This window comes from Uloborus diversus, chromosome 2, assembly GCF_026930045.1.
Source record: "Uloborus diversus isolate 005 chromosome 2, Udiv.v.3.1, whole genome shotgun sequence".
Classification (NCBI taxonomy): Eukaryota; Metazoa; Arthropoda; class Arachnida; order Araneae; family Uloboridae; genus Uloborus; species Uloborus diversus.
In genome coordinates, this window is record NC_072732.1 from 151,111,086 (window position 1) to 151,126,016 (window position 14,931).

Consider the following 14,931-nt stretch of genomic DNA (forward strand, 5'->3'; position numbering starts at 1 on the left):
CATGGAAATAATTATACAAACTTGTAGTTTGATTTATTGGAACAAATAAGGAATAAAAATAGAGACAGATACGATATATATATTTTTAAAGGAAAAATAAACAAAATATGCTTTAAGAAAGAATGTAAAAAGTGACATCAGTTTTAATAATGAATATTTTTTCTAATGTCATAAGAATTAAAACGATGTCTAAAAAAAATTATTGAAAAAAGAAATTCGTATTTCTTTTTGGAGATCATTAAATTATGTTTAAAAGAAAGAGAAAAAAAAATTCTAAAATAATAAAAGCGGCGGGAAAAAAAAAATTGCTAGCGCAGGTGATAAAGGCGCCAAAACTGGTGCAGCTGACGATTAACTACATTTGTCGAACTGGAATCCCCCTCTGGTAACCTTTAGCTTATCGTATACTGTGTTGTCGCCAACGGAGGTTTGCTTGGCGATTTTCGCGCAAAATGGCTTTCATTCGATCATAACAAGCCATGTTTCTACTGTAATTTATGTATTGTTCAATGTATAACGTATTAGTTATGCAAAATACGGCTCTCCTCTGATATGCCCCCCTCTTGGCGAGATTTTAATTTTTCGCTCGATACGAAAATCGCCAATAAGGCGATAACTTGGCAACCCTGGTTTTGCAACTTGAACGCTGGAAAGTAGTTTCTCGAAGTCTGTCTTTTTGCACGTGTCTGTGTGGTAGGAGGGTAGGTGCTCATATGTTCCGCTCTTAGGGAGATTTTAAGTTGAATACTCTAAAATAAAGTTTCAATTCAAACTTTATTTTAGAGTATTCTTTTTCTTGTTGTTTTTTAATGTTAATTTAGTTGAATTTTCTATTTTAATTATGAGTTCGGTTTGTGATGTTGTCCAAATGTATCAATTGAAATTTTTGAATGAATCTTCTTTTTCTTTTTCGTCAGGTCGTCCAACGTTTGGACGTACCGGAGTCCTAAATAGATTTTTTATATTTAAACTAATTGAAAATAAAGAGGTTTTTTTAGAATTTTTAAGGGAAATTGGTTTACTTAAGAATGAAATGTTATGTTCTAGATGTAATTCTGTTATGAAAATTAAAAAAACTAAAAAATGTTCAGATGGGTTAATTTTTTTTTGTAGAAAGGTTATTGGGGGTGTTGTTTGTGGAAAAGAAGCAATGATCAGGAGTGGGTCATGGTTTAGTTCTAGCAAGTTGAAAATAGAGGAGATTTTTTTGATAACATATGAGATTTTAATTGGGACCAAAACTGCTGATATTGAAAGTCAATATTTTTTTTCATCACAAACTTTAGCCGATTGGCGAAATTATATAATGAAGAAATATTAAATTACATTGAATTAAAATCCGAACAAATAGGGGGGGTTGGGAAAGTTATTGAAGTTGATGAATCTAAATTTGGGAAAAGAAAATATAATCGGGGACATGCAGTTGAGGGACAATGGGTTTTTGGGGGGGTTGAACGGGGTTCGGGGAAAACTTTTTTGGTTGCTGTTGGGGATAGGGGTAGGGAAACTCTATTTTTGGCAATTAAGCAGTGGATACTACCAGGCACGACGGTGCACTTCGATTGTTGGAGGGCATATGATACATTGGGGGAGGAGGGGTATGAGCATTTAACAGTCAACCATAAACTTAATTTTGTAGATCCAAAAACTAAATGTCACACTAACACAATTGAATCCACATGGAGACACGTTAAAAGTACTCTACCAACATATAATAGATTAGGGGATTTTAAATTTTATTTAGCTTATTATTTATACAAAAAAAATTGTGAATACAAAAATGAGGATATGTTTGTAAAGTTTTTGGAAATAATTCGCGAAATTAATTGGGTGGAGTACAAAATACAAGTAAAATAAGGTTGTTGTTTTTTTGGAATTTTTTTTGTCAAAACAAACATAATTTAAATATTTTTGTAAAGTAATGATAATAAAAAATGGGATAATTTCCCTAAGAGCGGAACATATGTGCACTGCCTCACGTGAGGAAGTAAAAGAAAAGTAAAAAAGGTAAGTGAACATATTTTGAATTATTGTGTTTTTAGTGTGTTTCTGGTAGTTTGTATTTTGGTCTGGTTGGCATTTTTGTAGCACAAAAATGGTGTTAATTTCACATAAAATCTGTGACTTTATTGTATACTGAACGGAGGAGATCTGTGACTTATATCCGACTGTGATGTATATTAAAAGTTGGAGGGATAACGGACCGAGCGGCAGCGAGGTCCTGGCGAGCCCGAGGTCTCATAGTACTTTCGTAATGAGACCGAGGCAGGGCCGGCGAGCCGAGGTCTCATTACAAAAGTACTATGAGACCGAGGGCTCGTATCCCGGAGAAACAACGGAAAAAAATTAATGCATTAATTTCATTAAATAATTAATGACATAATTTGAATTTTTCCTGTTGGCGCTAAAAAAGCATCGCTAAGAACGATGTATGACATATGACGTCATACATAGTTTTCTTGGCGACGCTTTTTTGGCGCCAACAGGAAAAAGTCCCCAAGAGGGGGGTATATCAGATTTGTTCCCAAAATACCAATGGATTAAAAAAGATAACATCATAGTAATCTTTTTTATTGATGTTAGAAGACAGTGGATTATAAAAAAATTACAAATAAACGGACAGAATTATCGGCGTCAAGATCGTAACGCCATTTGGACATCTCACATGTATGTTTAAGAAAAATTATTTTTCTTCTAAGATACTGCATAAAAGCTTATGAAAACACTTTTAAACAATTAAAAACTGATTCTGAGGATCGATAAATACCTTTAAAATGAAAACATCATATACTTAGTTCTCAAATAATAGCATTGTAAAGATCGTAACTTTTGGACATGCATCAAATTTCAAACTTATTTTTTTCTAAAATCGTTTACAAAGTAAATAATCTGTCTTTACTTTTGTTATTTGTGTAAAATATTAACAAAAAATTATTCAGTGTAAGATTCATTCATGCCTTTGATTTTTTTTTTTGAAACGTATGGAAATAATTAAAAAAAAATTTTTTTAATGGTACATTTGCTCAGTTAACGTTTTGGTATGTCCAAAATTGTGCCATTTAGCAAAGAAAATATTTTTTAAGGGCATTTGAAGAGCTTTTTTTCCATAATTTATGTCAATTCTTGTCTCTATACAGCATTATAATTTACCTCAAAAATTTTAGAGTTAATTAAAATGAAAGTTATTTGGTGTTGAAGCTTCAAAGTTGAAGTCTGTGTTTGCTCCCACCTTTTGAGAACTGCCCACAATTAAAATTCAAAAAAATATAAAATATTTCTAAACATACGTTCCATAACGAGATTGATCTTAGAACGTATCCCTTGTGTAAGTCTGGATCCGACAGTATTCAAAAATCTGTTCACTAATCACAACAGCGTAGCATGGGCATGGTTCCTCACAGCTATCGACACTGTCAGCCAGTGCCTTCTCAAGAGTTAGTTAACTTACCCAGCCATCAATTAGGAATTCATAGAACCAAACTTACCCCGCCATCTATTAGGAATTCATAGAACTAAACAATTAATTAAACATTTAATTTGCAATTACAAATATTACGGTCTATATGGATTTAATTGTGGGACTGTTGATTTTTTTTTCCAGACAAATTCTATAACATGCCAATTTAATACCTTTCATGCCCTCACTTTCAAAATTGCGATCCCAGTTGCATCTACTACGGGAATCAGATTTTTTTCATTTTTGTTATTTATTACCCTTTGTTAAGAAAGAGGTAAACAATTAAATTTCATTTTTGTTTTGCTTTTTAAATCACAAAATTGAGAAGATTTAATACAAATTCTGGGATATCTTTAAGAACATCATAATGTCAAAAAGTTAAATCCAAAACTGCAACCTGAATTTTATTTTTGTTTCAATTATTTAAGTTTTTACCAGATTTTTAACCTTTCTAGTTGACATTTCCAGTATAATAAGGAAAATATATCAGGGGTACCCTTTTCCAGAAGAGCGATGATCCTCTCCTTCCTTTTAAATACAATGAAGACCCCCCCCCCCTCCAGAAAAGAATTATATTCTCCCCAGAAAAGATTAAATATACCTTTAAAACACCTTCATGAAAATTCTAGTGGTGCAGCGTTCATTGTATAAATTTTGAAATTATTTGATTTTTCCCAAAAGTATCAGATTTTTTTTTTTCAAAAAAAGGACCTTGTGAAAAATCCTGGACAGATAACAGCTTAAACTCAAATATGAAAAAACACGACTACTTTGATTAGTCGAACAAAATCAAATATCCCAGTAAGAAAATAGAAAATTTGCTGAAACCCCATTCATTTTACCTCATGAAAAGTATTTTTTTTTAAAGGCGATGAATTAAAGTAAAAAAAAAAAAAAAAGTATACTTGCTTCTTAAGCCCTCTTTACAATTTTTCAAGTAAAAAATTAGCAGGATAAAAAAATCCAACACAATGGCCTTCAAACAAATCAGTAAATCGATTGTATCTACATTATAGAAAACAGAGCAAAACCCTTGTTTGGAATTTTCACATTTCTTAAAATTGCTAATGCAAATTCAAAAGATTACTTGCTCAAGCAGGAAGCATTACAAACACAGACATCACAGGACACGGAATCCCAAGAATAGGAAAACAAAAATCTTGACAAAAAACAGAAATAAATATTTTGCAATTTTGTTGCCAAAGCAAATTTGAAATTGACGATTCTATTTTATTTCGTTTGGTGGATTCGCGCAGAAAACACGAGAACCATAAGCTTGAAAGATCCTCCTTTTCGTTATTCGTGTAACAAAACGTCTCAAACTCGAGTTATATAGTGCCTAGAAGGGGCTCTTTCTAGGCTTTATAGTTATATATTCGTATTAGTGATGTGCCGGATCGTCAAAAAAGTAGATCCGCGGATACGGAACCGGATAATTAGTGTCAAGATCCGTGGATACGGATACGGATCTCAATTTTTTTTTAACCCAATTCAACTATCCAAGTGTTTAATTTGTTACGGAAGGTATTTCCGTCAGCATAATCTAGCACTGCTTCTTCAAAAAATGTCATCTACGGCGAAAATATAATCAAAACTATGATTTACTCTTGAAAGAAATCACCGTTAAAAGGGAGAGTTGGAAAGAACCGGTCAACGCTGCATTAATGCTTAAATAGAATGTGATAGATTATTTCTAGCTTGCTTGGTAGATGCAGGATACAGGAGCAAGAGTGCAAAGCTGCTACTGGATAGGCTAGAAATCAATAAATCAATAACAGAAACTAATATTAAACTAAAAATTAAAAAAAAAAAAATGTCCCAGAGAGCCGATCTGATATTGAGATGGATTTCGCGACTCAGAAAACACATATTGTTAACAAATATGAAACTGACAGCAGATAGAAATTTTAAATCATTGAGCTTTTCTCCTTATCCGACTATGAAATAGCTACCGATCACGCGTATAAAGGCTTTGAATTGCATTTAAAATTTCCTTAATAAGATTATAGCTTTTACTGTATATAACTTGGAAGTTCCAAACAAATATCAAACGCAGAAAACTTAGTTCTTTCAATTTGGGGCCAATATTTTTAACGTACGGATAAGTTTTTACTGCTATAATTCTGAAATACGTTAAGTCGGTTTTTATTAATATTTCCGGTAATTCAAGTTCTGCAAAAACGAGACCAAGCTAAGAACACTTTCGATCAAGTCACCTTTTGAACGAAAAAAGAACTATCAAAATCGGTTCATCTGTTTAGGAGCTACGATGCCACAAATAAACACACAGATCCACTTTTAAAATTTATTACCCGTTTCTTTTTGGAACTAGAGGGTTACAAATTGGCTTTCTGAAATGATACCTTATAATTTAAATAGGGGATAAAACCTAATTTAAGCGGAATTTAAGAGTCTTTTATTCAAATATTTAGAAATTTTTAGAATAGAAAAGATCCGTTTAAAGATCCGTCAAAAAAGTAGCAGATACGGATACAGATCTTTAGTTTCCCTCGGATATCCGCGGAAATGGATATCCGGAACATCACTAATTCGTATTGTATAGGGATTCTTCGTCAAAAAGCTAAATGCATTTAGCAAACGAGGGATTGTCCATGATGGTATCAAGGGATTCAGCTTCTGGTTTAGGAGGGCAGTGGCGGATACAGCCGGCGGGCAACCGGGCATTTGCCCGGTGGGCCGGTCATGCTTCGGGCCGATCATCTAACAGCAAAGTATTTCGGTCCTGTCTACGTCTACTAACAGCAAAATATAAATTTTGCACGCATGTGTTTAGAATAACGCAACTTCGCAAAACACAGACTCAGCTCCTCTTTACGCATGGGCTATAAAGCTTGAGGGTGGAGGGAGACAGTGCCGTCACCAAGAGGACTGGGGAGGGGGAAATTCTGAAATAGGGCTGCTCAGGACCTGATTACCACACAGGCTGACTAAGTCTAGGCCTGGGATCCCATGTTCCTAAGGGGCCAAAATTTTTCAAAGAATTATGCATAGCATTGCAACGATATGAAAAATACATGTATTAAAAATATAAAAAAAATATGATTTATTAATTGGAAAAAAAAAAAAAAACTTCTTTAAAGAGGAATTTTTAATCATGCAGCCAGTAACGAATTTTCCTTGGTCACGATTATGACGGGGTCCAAAGGGGATTCATAAATGCACATAAGTGATTGATACATAGTTGTGTGATTAGACAAAGAGGTCTCCAAATGTTCATTCGTGCTTTAAAATGTAAATCAAACACTGCTTAGTCTTCAGGGGTCCTTCAAATTAATGTAGGCCTAAAGTCTCACTCTCAGTTAGTCGGGCCCTGGGGCTGCCAATATATTTTTAGTGGTGTAATAAAAAATAAATAAATAAATAAAAAAACGGGGAACCTTAGCAGTCGTAAAAAGTTAAAATACTTTTGGTCTCTTCGACAGTTTTATTTATAAATGACAATTCACAATTGCTATAAAATGCAACTTACAACAAGGGCCGACTTGAGGTCGTGTCAACTTAGAATAGGGGCTCGGCTCGGAAATGAACTCGTGCAGAGGATAAAATATCCTAATGGTCAAAGGTGTAGAAGGGGGCCTGTGAAAAAAATTGACCTATGTCATTTTTTCCCCTTTTGCTCTCGGCGACCCTGTTTATAACAATTGGAATAAAAGGGACAAAATATTTTTTTCCGTAAAATTGTTTATAAAAAATGCAATTCTAAAATACCATTGAGGATCATGAAAGACTCTACACTATTAAGATTATCAAATCAAAGGCCAAAGGCCGGCGAAATGTGAGTTTAAAGCATTTTTTGACGAAACAAAGTTTTCTGTACGCTGTACAAACTCACGGTTTCGGGCCCCTCAGTTTAAAAAGAAAATAAGTAGATAAAAACCAATGTTGAAAGAATTCTGGTGGACCCCAGAACCTCCCCTCCCCCTCCTTATATCATCGAAGATGGTGTAAAATTTAAATTTTGGGGCTTTAATTTTGAATAACTTCATAAGAGAACAGGCGAATCCACTCCCGCCATAACATGGAATTCCAGTTTCGAAAATTTACTGGAGGAAAGCACTCGAACCTCTCCCATTTTTTTAACCTTCCCAAAGATGGTCTAAAACTGATTTTAAATTAACCGTATCAAAAATTTTCTGGAAAGGTGCCCCGTCCCCTCCTTTCTCTAGACATCATCAATGAAGAACGTTTTAAATCTCGTTTTTAGTGCTTCAATTTCGAAAATTTTGATATGTGAGCCTCCTGAAAACTCCTTTTTCTAACATCACTGAAAGTCAGAAAAAATTTCGTTTTTGGAACTTAACTTTCGAGGGACTGCCGGTGCCCTAGTCTTTACCAAAAAAGGCTTTAAAGACTTCAATTTGAAAACTTTCTGGTGGATGGCCTCGGAATATCTCTCGACTTAAAATCATCAAAGATCTTCTAAAACTGCGTTTTTGGAGCCAATATTTTTTTAAAAAAATTTCAGAGGAGGGCGCCCGGAACCGCTCTTCATAGCATATACTCGAAGATAATTTAAAATTCTGTTTTTGGATTTCCACTTCCGAAAAATTACAGCAGGAGAAACCCTGAACCTACGCTCCCTTAACATCATCAAATATTGTCTAAAATTGAGCTTTAAAACTACAATTTCAAAACATTTCAGGGGGAGAGGCCCCCCCCCCCCCGGAACCCTCTGTTTCAGACTCAATGTTAATCTTTCCATTTAGTTTATATTGCTAATACTTTAATGACTCCCAGAAGCCAGAAAGCTAAGTCCACTCTCTCTCTCTCTATCTCTCTCTCTCTCTTTGCATTGATACATGCGTTTGACAAAAAAAAAAAAAAAAATTAAGGGGCTGCCAAACTCGTACCCGACCCCTCCCACTAGGTTTTTGACCTCGTATCGAGTCTGGGGTCGTCAGGGTATGGCAGTTTAAAAAAAGGAATGTTTATGATAGGGCCACGTAACGTATGTTTGTGTCGAGGGAGCCATCACGTTCTAAGACGGCCTTTTATTCTTTCACCCATGAACATCGCTAGATCTGTTTCATAAAACAGGGCAATTAAATTATTTGTTATGACTGCAGAAAAGGACATACTAGCCAAGCAGTGTTATCATTACGGAAATATTCAATCAAGTTCCGGGCATTATAAAAATACTTAAATGGACAATTACAATCACAATTTTCCCCCAAAATAAGGTTTAGCTAATACTGTATCAATTTGTTCACCATTAAAGCGCAGAAGCGTCCCTATCTGTTAAATTTTGTTTGAATAAAACATATTTAGTTGTTAAGAATAATTTCCTCATATTTAACTGATAGCCCAATCGTTAGGTAAAATTTAATATCTAAAAGAGTTATGAGGCCGCTACATCTCCTAATGCCAGGGCCGATTTTTTCAACCAATCCGCCACTGTAGGAGGGAGTCATTACTAGGTCTTAAGTATCAGCAATAATGTAAGTTTTAAGTAATAAATTATTCGCAACTCCAGAGCTCAAAAACGCTACCTTGCGGTGATTTACAAAATTGCCGAAAAAGGTAAAACATATAGCCTTCCACGTGTACCATCTTGGGCAAAACAAGCAGTTTGTTATGTTTTTGAGCAATCACGATTGCTTATTGTTCTCATTTGACTGTTTTTGGAGTTATGCTGATTTTATTTCCCGCCAGCACCCTCTGCAGCATCACCGTCGACCGTCCGCCTCACGATGCTGCTCCTCTTGTGAAAACCGTGTCCAGGTTGCGTCCATGTCCTACACACACACGCATACCTACACATACACACGCTCACGCCTGCACACAGCCACAAACACACATGCATACATACACACACACAAACGATCGTGATTGCGAAAAACATAATTTGAGTTCAAGATGCCAAAAATTCAAATTAATATACAGTCGACTCCCGCTACAACGCGATCCGACTTACGCGAAATGGCTATAACGCGAATTTTTCACGAGTAACGTATTTTAGAGCTAACGCGAATTTTTCGCCCACAACATGAATTTTTTTAGAAGGAAGTATTAGCTTCGTTATTGGCTACTAAATATTGATTTCGTGAATGTTATTACGTCCCTTTGAGCATCACTGACAGCCAAAGTTCCCACTCCAAACTAGTCTAGTGCATCAAATAACCATAATGGCACCTTTGTGTCACCTTCATCTAAAGTTTGAAAATGTGAAGAAAAAAAAAGTTTCTGATAAAAAAAATTTAAAAAGGCTAAGATTCTTGATATGCTAGAACAATTACAAAACGTCGAAGGTAGCACGACAATAAGTATGAGTGAATCTTCCATATGTACAATTAAAAGTCAAAACAAAAAGATGTCCGTAAAAGTTTAGAACTTAAATTTCAATATTGAAGCTTGCAGAGCAGTCTAGCAAAGTAAAAATTATGAAAATGGAAGCTACGCGCGCTCTTGCATTGTGGATTAATAAAAAGATCAGGTAGAGGAGATGTAGCCACAAATTCAAACGTTTTAAATAAAAGGTGAAGCGTATTTAAAAATGTATTAGATAAGAATAACGATATGATTTTGGAGCATAAATCATCACTAGTATCCTCATTTTTTAACTCGTAAATATTGCTACAGTATCTACAGTACAGTACTATTTTGTGCATCATTTTAATTTTATTGCATGCAGTGCGTGCCGTGTTGGGTTTATTTCATCTTTTATTCCCATTGGTCGTCCATTTTGTGCATCTTTAGTACTTTATTTTGAGTAACAGTTTTTTTTATTTTTTAAATACAGTAAAAGTTCAGTTCTTTATGGAAGAAACTGTAATGGTTAAGGAATGCTTTAGAGCAGTTTGAGGGGTGTTTATAAGTGCCTAAAAGTATTTGGTACGCTTTAAAAAATTTGTATGCATATGTTTTTCCACAACGCGAAATTTCAACTTACGCGAGGAATCTTGGAACGCATCCCTCGCGTAAGTCGGGACTCGACTGCATATATATATATATATATATATATATATATATATATATATATATATATATATATATATATATATATATATATATATATATATATATATATATTTTTCATCATTTAGAATCATTATCCGCAACAGCATAATATCAAAAATATCTGCTAAATAACTGTGAGTACACATTTTATTTATCTTTTTCTGAGTGAATTTGAATAAATATTAGTTTTTCATTTCGATGAAAAAAAAGCGGACTAAATAACATTGGCTGAGAGCCATGCTGAAAAATTACTGCTTTTCCGTAGCCTAATTCAAAATAATTGATTTAAATAATCTTATTAACTACAGCATCTAACTGAAATGGACAGTATGCAAATAAATATTCTTGAAAATATTTATCACAGAACGGATTGAAAAATCCAGAAAGAACGTTAAGAATTTGAACAATAAAAATAAAAGCTTGGAATTTTTATCGCTAACATAGTGCGCCAACTTTACTTTATTGCTCTGCAAAAGCTGCCATTATCAGTGGAAGAGTTTCGCCAAACATTTGTTTTGGCTTATTGTTTTAGCATTGTGTGAAGGAGTGAAGGTATCTTGACAAGATTTCGCTTATCAGTTTAATCAAGAGCAGCTTATTCATTAGCTCTTATTTGAATTTGATCGATATTTAGCTCTCATTACTAATTTTGTTGAGTATGCATTATAGCTGTAAGAATCAAAGAAGGTTTTTTCAAAAAGTGTTTTGTTTCAGTCTTTTTTTTTAATATAAAGTTAGTCAATACTACGCTACTGCATCAAACGAGCTTTATTATGGAAATATCGATAACAAAATGGACAGCAAAAGAGAGTGCTAGTATACTTTAAAATCTAACATACTCTGTTGCTGACCTTTTTTGTTCTATATGCTTCCCTTTTTTGGATTGTGACAGGTAAGTAAGAATAGTTATTGTCCAATGTTATTTCAATTATGGTGTTTTGATGTTCGTTCTATCTCATTTACTTGCACAATGTAATAATCATGATACATTGATAATATTGTTTCAGTAAAAAGCTCAATTAACAAACAAAATTACTTGATTTTTCTCGCATGTTTTGCTGTTTCAAGTTGATAGGATTTCATTGAAATCAAAAATAACAAATTCAAGTACACAATAACTTCAACCAGAATCTTGATAAGATTTAAAACTGTCTGTGATTCAAATTATCTCTTAAAAAATTTCTGTAAAAAAAAAAAAAAACGCTGTACTTCTCCCGAGTCTCGAGTGCTATATTATGACGACAGCAAAAATGTCCATAGTCGAGTTCCACAATGATACCAGCATATTTTTTCAGTTATTCTTGTTGCTTTTTCAACATTGGGAGTACCTCAAAATTTGTGAACAACCTTTGTTGCTCACCCAGAGCCGACCATAGGCCATTTCAGGAAATGTTATAAGTTTTATAGGAAGCGGGACACCCATCGACCAAACGGACAAGGGGCCCTCCTTGGCTCTCTGTGGCCCAGAGTTCGCCAAAATATGTATCTAATCATACATAATTGTTTGAAAAAATATAAGAACAGGGATCGACCCAGACCTGAATTGGGTCCAATTTGTGGATACTTCACAAAATTACACATTGTAAATGCAGCTCATTCACAAAAATTTGCATCATGAAATAAAAGTCAAGATTCAGAGTCTCCCTTCACCATGGGACACTACAGATTGAAAAAGTGGTGACCCGCAATAAAGACTTTTTGTGATTCTATAGCTTGGACATTAACAATTTCCTTCGTACACCTAATTAAAAGGTTGCACAAGCATCATTTTGCCACGTTCATAGCTATCAAATTGAAATATAACCTGGTAATTCAAAATGATTCACTTTTCAAAAATAAAGAAAATTCAAAAAAATATTTAGCTTTTTCACAAAATGGGGTCTTAAAAAATAAAAACTGGATGGATCCCTGAAAAACGTTCTACAAATTTAGTTAGGTATCAAAATTATTGTCCAAGTAATCTCATTAAGCGGAAACTACCATATGGGTACAGAGTAGAAACTCGAAAATTCAAGGTAATTGGGGGCTCGTATCGATGAAAACTCGGATTATCCGGAAAATTCTTCCAGATTAAATTTGCACCCTTTTTTAGAGAATGTATGGAAGAGCCTCTTTTCTTTGTGCAAAGAAAAGGAAGCATTGTCTTCATGGAAAATTATCACAGATATTTCAGCATAAATTTTGCTTTAATTACCTCTAAGCAACTTTTTTTCTCTCACGAGGTCTGTACGCTGTACGTATTTATTTTTAGATTTTAATAAAAATCAATTTTTTGGAACTAAACTGTATAACTGATAATATAAATTAAACACCTCAAATTAAGTGAAACTTCTAACTTTCGAGACTCCATTGTATATATATATATATATATATGCAAACATGTGTCTGGTTTTATGATTAGTAAATGACAAATGTACTATTGAAAAATTTAACTTATAAAATGGTTTTTGAAAATTCAAAGCGTTTCTTATTGTTATGCCATACATTAACATATACAGTATGACTCTACAAGAACTATCTGAATCGCTTTCAGAATTTGAGCAAAAAAAAAGGTGATTGCACTCGCTGCAATTTGGAAAATTATTATTCTGTCGGCGCATGCTATTATCCTTCTCTCTGCAGCAGCACTTGTTAGTACACTTAGCATGAAAAGCGTTAGCTTTTCTACTTGACCAATTGATAGCTCTTTCTCTTTAAAAATAGTTTTTCTGAATTTCAACATTCATACAGTAAATACCGTCGCCTCTGCTTAATCGCATAACGGATAAACGAATACCCCGCTTATAAATAAAATATCCCGGAACCGAATATTTACCATGCCGTAGATGCAATGTTAAAAATCCCCACTTATTCAAATATATGGTGGAACTAACAATATTTGTGTAAATGGGGCCGACAGTAGATTAGAATGTACTATCGGAAAAATCTAATAATACGAATGGGGTCCGGTTGATTTGGGTAACTGTAGTTTTACCGTAATTTAGAAGTTTTTTGTTGTTCTAAATAAAGCATATTCTTATATTAAACATTTTATGTAATGCATATTTCTAATTACCAGTAAAGTTTCAAAGAATCAAAATAGAGAAGATCTTTCAAAATGACTTGTTTTCAATTTAATATTGAAAAATGCAAAGGTGGTATAGTTTTACAGTAAAATTTGGTTTATTGTATCTTTCATTTTATGCACATTACACTAAAAAATATTTAAGGGTGCTTAGTGTTCAGTCTCCATCTTAGTGATTTAAATATGGCCAGGGGCAGACTGGCCCGCGGGCCAATGTGCCCTCAAGCCTAAAAACATTTTTTAAAAAAAAAGGTTTCTTTTAATCAATTTTAAAAAAAAAACATTTAAGTGCAATTTCCTTTTTTTTTTTTTGCGTTCACGAACCTGTGTGACTTCCCTTTTCTGTTTCTTTTCTTTTAACTCGTAAACCTGTGTACCATTGTTTTTTTTTCCTTTCTTTTTCCATCTTTTTGTTGCATTTTTTTTTTTGTTTACACCTTTTTTTTTTGCGCCCTTTGGAGGCCAAGGTTGACACCCTCTTGCGGGATCCAGTCTGCCCCTGAATATGGTTTTTGAAAATGTCCGAAGATGTAGGCAGGACTACAGAACTTTTGCTAGGGTAATTAAATTATGTGGTAGGTGGACCTTCCACACCCTGAACATTCCCATTACCTGAACCTTCGTGGTTTAGGTAATGGCAAAATGAAAAAAAAAATTTGACCATGAAAATAACTGGGCCAACTGTCAATATCTGATTTTTTTGATAAATAAGTACTGTAGGATGCTGGCACATATTCAAGATACTTTCAATCCAGGGCTCGTCTCCTAACTTGCATCTATGGATATACAGTGAAAAAAGTTTAACATGATATATGGTTAACACGCAATGATATATTAGTCCGGACAAAGTATTGTGTAATTAATTCAATTTTTTAAACAAAAAAAATTTAGTCCCTTCAGTTTCATGTTAATTTTTTTTTACCGTATTTAAAAATAAATTTTTCAAGTTAACATTTTTTATAGTGAAGCACAGCGATTCTCAACCAGTGGTCCGGCAGACCAGTACTCGTTAGCAGGAAAAAATCATGACCAGTCCTCAAACACTTTTTCTTCATTCATGTTTTTTTAAAAAAAATCCTGTTAAGTTTCCTTTCTTTATTTATTTATTCATTTATTTTTATTACTCTGCAACAATTTTTTTAAAAAACTTTGCTGTCAACACAATCTTTTATAAAGTTTTATCGTTCCCTGAGTCAGAAGTTTTTTTTTTTTCTAAAATAAATCCATAAATGGAAGAAAAACCACAGCCTCAAAAAAAAAAAGTGTCGCATGTTTTTAATATAGTCTGCAAATGTAAGTTTTTTTTATATATTTTTTAAAGAAATTTAAATGGTCTGCAAACTTTTTTCAACAGCTTTTACCAGTCTGCGGGTCACAAAAGGTTGAGAAGCGCTAGTCTAAAACACTCAAATGCTTTTTATGTCACGGAAAC

At 33.7% G+C, this 14,931-nt stretch overlaps 1 protein-coding gene across 2 annotated transcripts in view; it reads right to left on the reverse strand.

The window, feature by feature from the left end:
- LOC129216082 (kelch domain-containing protein 3-like) overlaps positions 1-4,620 on the reverse strand; it is a 48,127-nt gene extending 43,507 nt beyond the window's left edge. Inside the window, exon 1 of one of the 2 annotated variants that reach the window (XM_054850229.1) lies at positions 4,545-4,620. The gene's annotated coding sequence lies outside the window, so the exon portion shown is untranslated. The remainder of the gene's footprint in view (positions 1-4,544) is intronic. The other variant, XM_054850230.1, reaches the window with a different exon arrangement.
- Positions 4,621-14,931: the final 10,311 nt, after the last annotated feature.